Below are 8,679 nucleotides of genomic sequence, written 5' to 3'. Positions count from 1 at the left end.
TTAATTTTTTGAATGATCTCTGTAAGCAAAAGGAATAGCCCCTATTTATATTCCCTAAATGTCTTACTGCAAGAACTGTCTTACTATAAGAACTTTGGTTTGGGAGTCTGGAAGTCTATGTCAATATTTTAATCAAAAAGTAAGTAGCAGATACTTGGACTGAAAAAATTTAATATGAGGTGTTTTGTAACATATGGTTTCTGGCTGCTGTTGAAAAGGTATGCACACTTATTTCCATCTCTATAGCTACTCAACTTTAAGAGGAATAGTACAAATTTCTCTAGTCACATAAAAAATACCTCCTAAATGACCCATATGTGTAATCAACCTTATTGATGAGAAAACTATATATTGGAATTTTAAAAATATTTCTTATTCATATTGAACTTCAAAACTAAAAATAAAAATACAATGACTTTATGTAAATGGTTTAATAAACATAAAGCAGATATAAGTATCCTGATAAAAGTATATCTAATTCTTTTGCTGAAGTACATTGAATGAAAACCATTTAAAATATGTCATTAAGAAGGTATTGGATTTACTTCAACTATATTTATTTAAAATTGCTTAGTCATTTACTTTTGAGGTAAAAATGTGGATTTTAGGGGAAAAAGTCAAATTATGTTATTACTAAGAATTACATTTGTGAGAACTTCATTATCTGAAGTTAATATATAACAGGTACAATAACAACTTAACTTCATTTACATTTCTCATCTTAAACTTGTTGCTTAGGAATAATTCCAAATAAAGTCTCACAAACTAGATGAAGATTCAATAGAATGATTAGGCCTAAATATGAACAAGTAGAAAGGCCCATAGTTTTTCTTGTATTAACTGCAATTCGATCATAACTTGACAAAGACGTGGCAGAAAAAATAGAAATACTGCTAACCTTCATGCATTACTTCATGGAGAACAGTTTTATATTTACAGAAAACTTTTTTTTCTCTGAGTCATGGTCATTTCTAATTTTATTGTTTAGTCTTTATTTGAGAATCAATGAACCATTTATAAGCCTCATAGATCTTTGCTTAGTCACAATCATAAATGTGGCTCCAGAGTGATACAATGGTCATTATCATTGCACTGTAACATAGTCTAACTAGAGAAAATACAATTATAACTGTAGACATAACTTGATTATTTTCTACCTATATTATATCCCTTTATTCTTCTTTATTATATTAATTTCAGAGTACTCCATTAAAAAATTACACTGAATGCCTTTGTAGAAATACTTGTCAGCATCTCTTATTACCATTATCTACTAAGAAATCTCAAATACATTAATTTTAAAACTGCTATCTCTGTTGAAAGGATGTTTTATCTGGCCACATATTGTCATATGGTCTAACATAAAGTCTACAGTAAATATTTTGTAATTTTTCTTTTAAAGCTTTATCTACCTCAGTATTCCATCTCAGAGAAAAGCAATATTTTCTAAGCAGTTACTCAAGTAAATTTTTTTTCTTTTAACTTATTAATTATCTTATCTTTTGCTTCAAACATATGTTCCATATTTATCCACTTATTTCCACCTCAACAAGTACTACTTGAGTTTGAGTTACTCCCATTTCTCTCCTGGATAACTCCAATATCACCTTTTCCTAATTACTCTTACTCTGTGTTTCTTACCCCCTTCCTCCTGCCAAGGAATTCAGAGGGATACTTTAAAGCTGAATTTAGACTATGTGGCTTTTCTGTTAAAAATCTCCAAATGACTCATTACTGGACTTTTAGTTAGTCTTCAACTCCTTAAATTCATTGTTTTTCTACGTGACTTCTCTTTGTTGAATTTGGCTACACTGAGCTTCTAACTGTTGTTTAAGTACAACAAACTGGCTTAAATTTGACCTATATATCCTATTTGAAGAAACTTCTATGGGTACCCATAGTTGAATTGATTCTCATTAAAGTTCTATATTATCTGAGAAGGAAAAACAGATTCAATGATCTGACATATACACAGTTGTATTATGGTCATTACAGCAGTCCTGCCTTACCTGGGTTTTTGCTTTCTGTTATTTCAGTTATCTGCAGTCACCGTGATCTGAAAATTTAAATGGAAGATTCCAGAAATAAAAAAATCACAAGTTTTAAATAACTTTAATCACAACATATTGTTATAATTGTCCCATTTTATTATTATTGTTAATCTTTTACTAACACTATAGTATTAAACTTTAAAAATTAAATTTCATCACAAGTACTTAGGTATAGAAACAACATCATACTCTATAGACTCCAAAGAGAACACACTCTGTGCTCTCTGCAGCTTCAGGTGTCTGTCTGCTGGGGCTCTTGGAATGTATGCTCTGTGGGCACCTTATGTTTTTATATTCTCTTTTATGTGTGACAATTATTAAGCCATTCTCTCTCAGCTTCAAGTCCACCTTTTCATACTCAGTTTCTGATGCTGGGGCTAACACAACATCCCTATGTTGCCTCCTCTGCTGCCTAGTCTCTGTTAGGCCCTCTGTGGGAGGTGACACAGGAGTTTCCTGTTAGTGCCAGTGTCTCCTATGCAGCACTTCTTCACTCAGCAGCAGCAGTTTGCTACAACAGAAGCAGCGAATTCCAGGTCACAGTTTTCTAACAGTTCTAGAAGAGCTTCATTAGAGACATGCTTCTTGGAGTTCTGAATCCCACCTCTGTAGGCCCCTCTCCTGAGTTCCCCAGGCTCCAAGCCATGTGCCTTTCTCAGAAATTTGAATTGTGTTTCTACTGGCTCCTTTTCCAAGATTCTAAACTTTAATACTCTTAACCTTCCTTTGTTTTTCCAGCCCTGGGTTAGCATCTGCTTCCTGCAGTTATTACTTCATGATACTTCAGAATGGCCTTTTCCTTTCCAGTTTGTTAATGCCAGGTTAACAATTATTCACATTAAATTCTTTCTGTTAACATAACTTCTGTGGCTCCTATCTCCAGACTGGATTCTAACAGAGTAGGACTGAATCATTGCCTAATTAAAATGTCTAAGGAGAGGACAGGGTTGTATTTCAACTTCTAAAGGAGCTCTTAGAGTTATGGGAGAAAAAACTTAAGTGGTTTTCTAATGTCGGTCCCAAAGGCACAAATTTCAACTCTTTGGTAATTTTTTTTTTCTTTATAATGATCTCATTCTTGCCAGACATTCATATAATCTTGAATTGTCTGGTCAGGATTTTCATTGCAGAAAAGGCTGAGCAATAAGTGGTACTCATTATGAAAAGGGTACAGCCAAGAAGGAAGCATGATGAAGAAATTATAGGGATTAGAAAAGGGATCGGTGGCGGGGGCTGTTTATGAACTTATAAAAGTACATTCAATTTTGATTACACTGTTCTTCTAAAACAGTAAAATAGTTATTCTTGCACTATTTATGTGGTGTGCTTATTGACATATATAAGGAATTATCTAACTAAAAATATTTTGAGAAATATGAATTGCTAATTTGGATATATATGCATTTTAAAAATAATTTAGAATGTGTAAGGAAGGGTATGGGTATTCAACTTTTGGTGTCTGTTTTCATCATTCTATCCTTAAAACCAAGAATTATACTCAAATACTTTATTTAGCATTTCTTCCTACTAATATAAAGTATATATATTGATATGTTATAAAGTAAAGTATTTATATATATATTGATCTGTTATCATAACATGAATTTGAAATGCTATTTGAAATGCTACTATCTGAAAGTCAGAACCTTTGCTCCATTTAGTTATTCAATTACCCTTAGATAATATCCTTTACATCACAGAAAAAATGTGTTTTTTCATGGTTATGATGCTTCTAACACCAAGTACTGAGTGACACAAATATACATATAAGTTTTGAGAAAATAAATGACGTGATGTATGAATATTTGGATCTAGAATTAAAAAAAAAACAGAAATAATAAATTTGAAGTGCTTTGTAAGTAATTAGCATGTAATACATCCTTAAAACATTAAATTGGTTTCTAATATTTTTAACATTTGTTTTCATTTGAAGATATATTAATAGGACACTGTGGTGATTTTTATTCTTCTGTCAAGGATAGGCTGGAATGCCAATAATATAGTGACATCAAATGACCTGAAGCTAAAATGTCAGTTGTGGAAAATACTATTTCCTTGGTTCTCTAATTTTTTAGAAAAAGTCTTTTGTTTTTCTCTTAGAAAATAAATGAAGAACTATAGACTGCTAAAAGCTTGTGTGACATCCTAAGAGTTTGGGGGACTAAACATTTAGAAGTTGCATTTGGACATAATTTTATCCTTCCTGCTTCTGAAAATTGGTAGTGGTATCTGCAGAGGGTGTCAGCTGTGGCTCTACCAACTGGTGCCAAGAGAAGGCTAATGTGGAAGTATATAGAAACTTTCCATTTTGGAAACAAATTCTACATTTTTTGCCAGATTTTGTGCCAGAAAAAATTATGAATGCAATCCTTATCTACAGCACACCAAATATAGGACAAATTCCTCCTAAGCATAGCAGAAAACATTATTTATTGAACAAGTGATAATCCTGGGCCTTCCCCCAAATCAACCTTTACAGCATGAGGAACATACTTGGGTGAGACCCAACCCTTCCTAAATAAGAGGCATTGACAATAAAGCACGACGTCTGCCATTCTCGGCCCCTGAACGCCAGGTGAATCTGAAAATCCTGCTATTGCTGTCCTCCTGTTTGCATTACCCTCCACCTCCATTCTGAACAGGCACAATGGCAGAGAGCCTCAGTTATTGCAGTTGTCTTGGCACGAGCATTCAGATATTCTGTTCTCTGGCTGCTCACTCTGTCTATTGGCAGACAGAGGATGAACAGGCTGCAGAATCAACCCCATTAGTGTCAACCTAATCCCCCATAATGGGATCTGTACTGGCCAAGACTAGGCACCGGTCCCTATCTCCATCCTTATGTGCAGTGCATCTTAGCCTGGAACAACGTCGAGCAGTTAGTAGATGGGATGATATCATTGTGTTTGCCGCCACCTTTTGAAGAAAACCAGAACATATGCCATGGGAGTTTGATGGTGCACATTAGAAGATTGGGGAAAAAAGGTATTTTGCAGTGAAAGGAGGTTATTGAGTTATATTTACCTACATATTTCTAGCCATGCCTTTTATAGAACAATAAATACTGTTGGAGCTGTTGGTCTCATGGAACAGTACCAAGATTCAAGGGAAAATGAAAGCATTTTGAGCAGGATTTTGTAAGTATTATATGTCTGAAAGGGTGGATGGGGAGAGAGAGAGAGAGAGAGAGAGAGAGAGAGAGAGAGAGAGAGAGAGAGAGAAGAGAGAAGAGAGAAGAGAGAAGAGAGAAGAGAGAAGAGAGAAGAGAGAAGAGGGAAGATAGGATGATGAACTCATCATAAATATAACATTTTTACCAGGGAGGGACAGGGGAACAGGTAGAAGGACAGGGAGAGGCAGAGATTTGTCAATGTTTGTTGGGGGTAGAGTCTTTGAGATTGACAGCAGACGGTACATAGCATTCCTGATTACTAAAAGTTCTTGAGAATCTTTTGTTAGGTGAGAAATGAATCCGTTAGAAGATTAAGTTCTTGATGAATTTGATCTTGATGAATTTCTGTGGATCCTTCCTGAAGAGTTAAAATTGCCTGTAAGAGCTCACTCACTTTTGTCCCCCTTTTCTGCCTTTCTGTCTCAGAATATTTTGAAAATAAGAATACAGAGGAACATGGAAAAAGCTGTTTGGGGCAGTAACAACAAACAAAGTCTAAGCATCAGCAGAAAAACAATAAGGCACTTGCACTCCCAAAACAAAGTGAGCTCTGAACAACGGAGAAAGAAACATCAGAAGCTGAGCAGCCTGCCTCTGGGCTCTTCAGTGATGACAACCTGGCTTCTAATAGTCCTAAGGCCTTGGAATATCCAAGTTCTGTTTTTGGAGTTAGGATCTTTACTTCATATACTCCAGTAAACCCTGGGACTCTTATGGTTCAGCTGCTCTTATCGAAGCACCTGTGTATGTACCTGTAGGCCTCAAAATAGCAACAACCCAGGCAGCAAACCCTGTGGTGCTCACAGTTTGTGTTTCCATATAACTCCTTGTTAGGACACCCACTTAACACACGTTCTCAGATTTTATGGGCAGCTGCAGCATTGGTTTCTTATTTCTTTCCATGTGAGGTTTTTTTTCCCCCCTTTAAGAATTTTAAGTTTTCAAGAGCTGAGTCATCTTTGCCCAAGTTTTCAGGATTATGTGGGGCTCCTCTGGAGGTTTTGCATAATAATTTTTTTTTTAATTGGAAGATACAGGGAATAGTGAATAGATCAAAATTACCGTACTGAAAAGTAATTGAGATCCTCATTTGGAGACCTCTGAGCTCAGAAGGAACAGCCAGAGAATATACTTTAAACGGTCTTCGTTTACTTCCCACCCCATAAAACTGGGGAGAATCGGAAAATTTTTGACTTTATTGAGAAATGTGCTCAGTTTGGACCCTTAGCAAGGGTCTAAAAACTCCCATTTACTAGCTTTTGCCCTCTGAGTTCAGGATCTTTTACATCAACTATGGTGCCACCCAATTTAGTCATTGGTTGAACAAGTGAAGGTCAATGGGTATGAAGGAAGACATAATTTCTAAAACAGCTGCCTCTAAAGATATGCAGGTATAAAAGATCTGAGCACAATATAAGGGAATAGAATAGAGAATTTTATTTCTAACCTCAGAAGTCATCCTTCTTACAAAAATGTCCTGCTGTACCTTTTGAATCTAGTTTTGTGATGAGAATTCCACCAAAGAGTTTCAAATTTATGAGACAAGGCAGATTACATCTTCTTCTACCTCCTAAGAAATTGCAACTTGAACATAAATTGTGGTGAAATGAGTGAGCAGTAATATACACCTTAGCAAGGAACCTCAAAATATCTAAACTCAGAACTTTAATATTTTTAGTTGTAGATGGACACAATACCTTTATTTTGTTTATTTATTTTTTATGTGGTGCTGAGGATCAAACCCAGTGCCTCACATGTGTGAGATATGCATTCTACCACCGAGCTACAACACTAGTACAGCACTTACTCTTGATTATTTCTTAAGGCCCCTTTGTCCTGTTCTTCCCTATGATCGACTTTGATACCTTCTGTGTTTGCACTCAGCACTAGAAATATAGCATGGATGTCTTTTGGGTCATCTCCTGACAGATTCTCAGGAGGCAAAGTTTATTTTAGCAGAGCAGAATCATTGTTGTGCTGAGAGAAAGCAACTGACTTATATATAACCTCTGCCCTTCTCTTGGGCATTTTCAGGACTTTCTATGACATTATAAGTATAGAGTTGTTGTCCTAAGGATAATCTAATCCGAAATAGTTTTTGTAATATTCTTTAGCTATCTTCTGCCTCTCTTGTATTGAAAAAGAATTAAAGGAGTTTAGGCCATGGATAATTCTGGCTTATTGCATATATATTAACATAATGATAGCTCATTCCTTATTTAGTCTAACAGTGTATTAGAGACTCCTGTTGTTGACTGAACCAATACTTTATTTTGTAAGTAGCCTAAATAGCTTATATTATTACAATGCATACATATAACATGTCATCCATTCATACGATGGACATTTGGGTTGTTTCCACTTGTGGCTGTTATGAACATTTTTGCACAACTCTTTTCATGTACATATGTCTTCACTGTCTTGGGTAAATGCATGAGAGGTAGAATTATTGGGATCTAGAGTAGGTGTTGAAATAATTAGTTTTCTGAAGACATTCTTTTAACAGATTCAACAGATAATTTTATATATATATATATGTGTATATATATATATATATATATATATTAGAACTTTATTTATTTATCTTTATGTGATGCTGAGGCTCAAACCCAGTGCCTCACATAGACTAGGCAAGTACTCTACCACTGAGCCACAATCCCACCCCAAAAGATAGTCGAGTGTTTTATTTTGATGAAGTCTAATTTATCATTTCATTTTATGATTTTATTTTTTGCAGTGTCTTCTCAAGGAAATCTTGTCTACTTCAAGCTCATGAAGATATTAGGCTTTCCCTGTGGAGTTTATATTTTTAACATTATTGGTTGGTCTTTGATGGATTTCAAATTAACTTTTGCATAGTGTTTGGAAGGACTTTATTTTTATATATTCATTCAGTTGTTATAGTACAATTTGTTGATTTCTCTTTCCCCACTGAATTGCACTGCACTTTTGATGAAAATTGTTTCTGCAAGTTTTATTCCTAAATGCTCTCTTTGTGCCTATTGAATTATGTTTCTCTCCCCACACCAAGACTATAGTATGTCATTACAATGCCTTTTTAGAAATTCTTAAATTCAAGTAGTGACAGTTTCCCAGACATATTCTTTTAAAAATTGTTGTATTGCTTAATCTAGATCTCTGCATTTCTATCTAAATTTTAAATCAGCTTCTCAACTGATGCCAACAATTCTATTGTATTTTTTTTAATTTTTATTGTTGGTTGTTCAAAACATTACATAGTTCTTGATATATCATATTTCACACTTTGATTCAAGTGGGTTATGAACTTTTGACTGGGTCTACATTGAAGCATACAGATCAATGTGGCACATCAAGAACACTGTCTTAAAGTCCATGAATATGGCATATGTCTCCATTTCATTGGATTGCCTTTAATTTCTTTTAGCAGCATTCTTTTCAGTGTAGAGACTGACTTTGCTTTCATTAACTCTATTC

Source organism: Marmota monax, unplaced genomic scaffold (assembly GCF_021218885.2).
Source record: "Marmota monax isolate L192 unplaced genomic scaffold, Marmota_monax_Labrador192_F-V1.1 WCK01_AAM20220418_F8-fsc00025, whole genome shotgun sequence".
Lineage (NCBI taxonomy): Eukaryota > Metazoa > Chordata > Mammalia > Rodentia > Sciuridae > Marmota > Marmota monax.
This window is presented reverse-complemented; position numbering follows the sequence as displayed.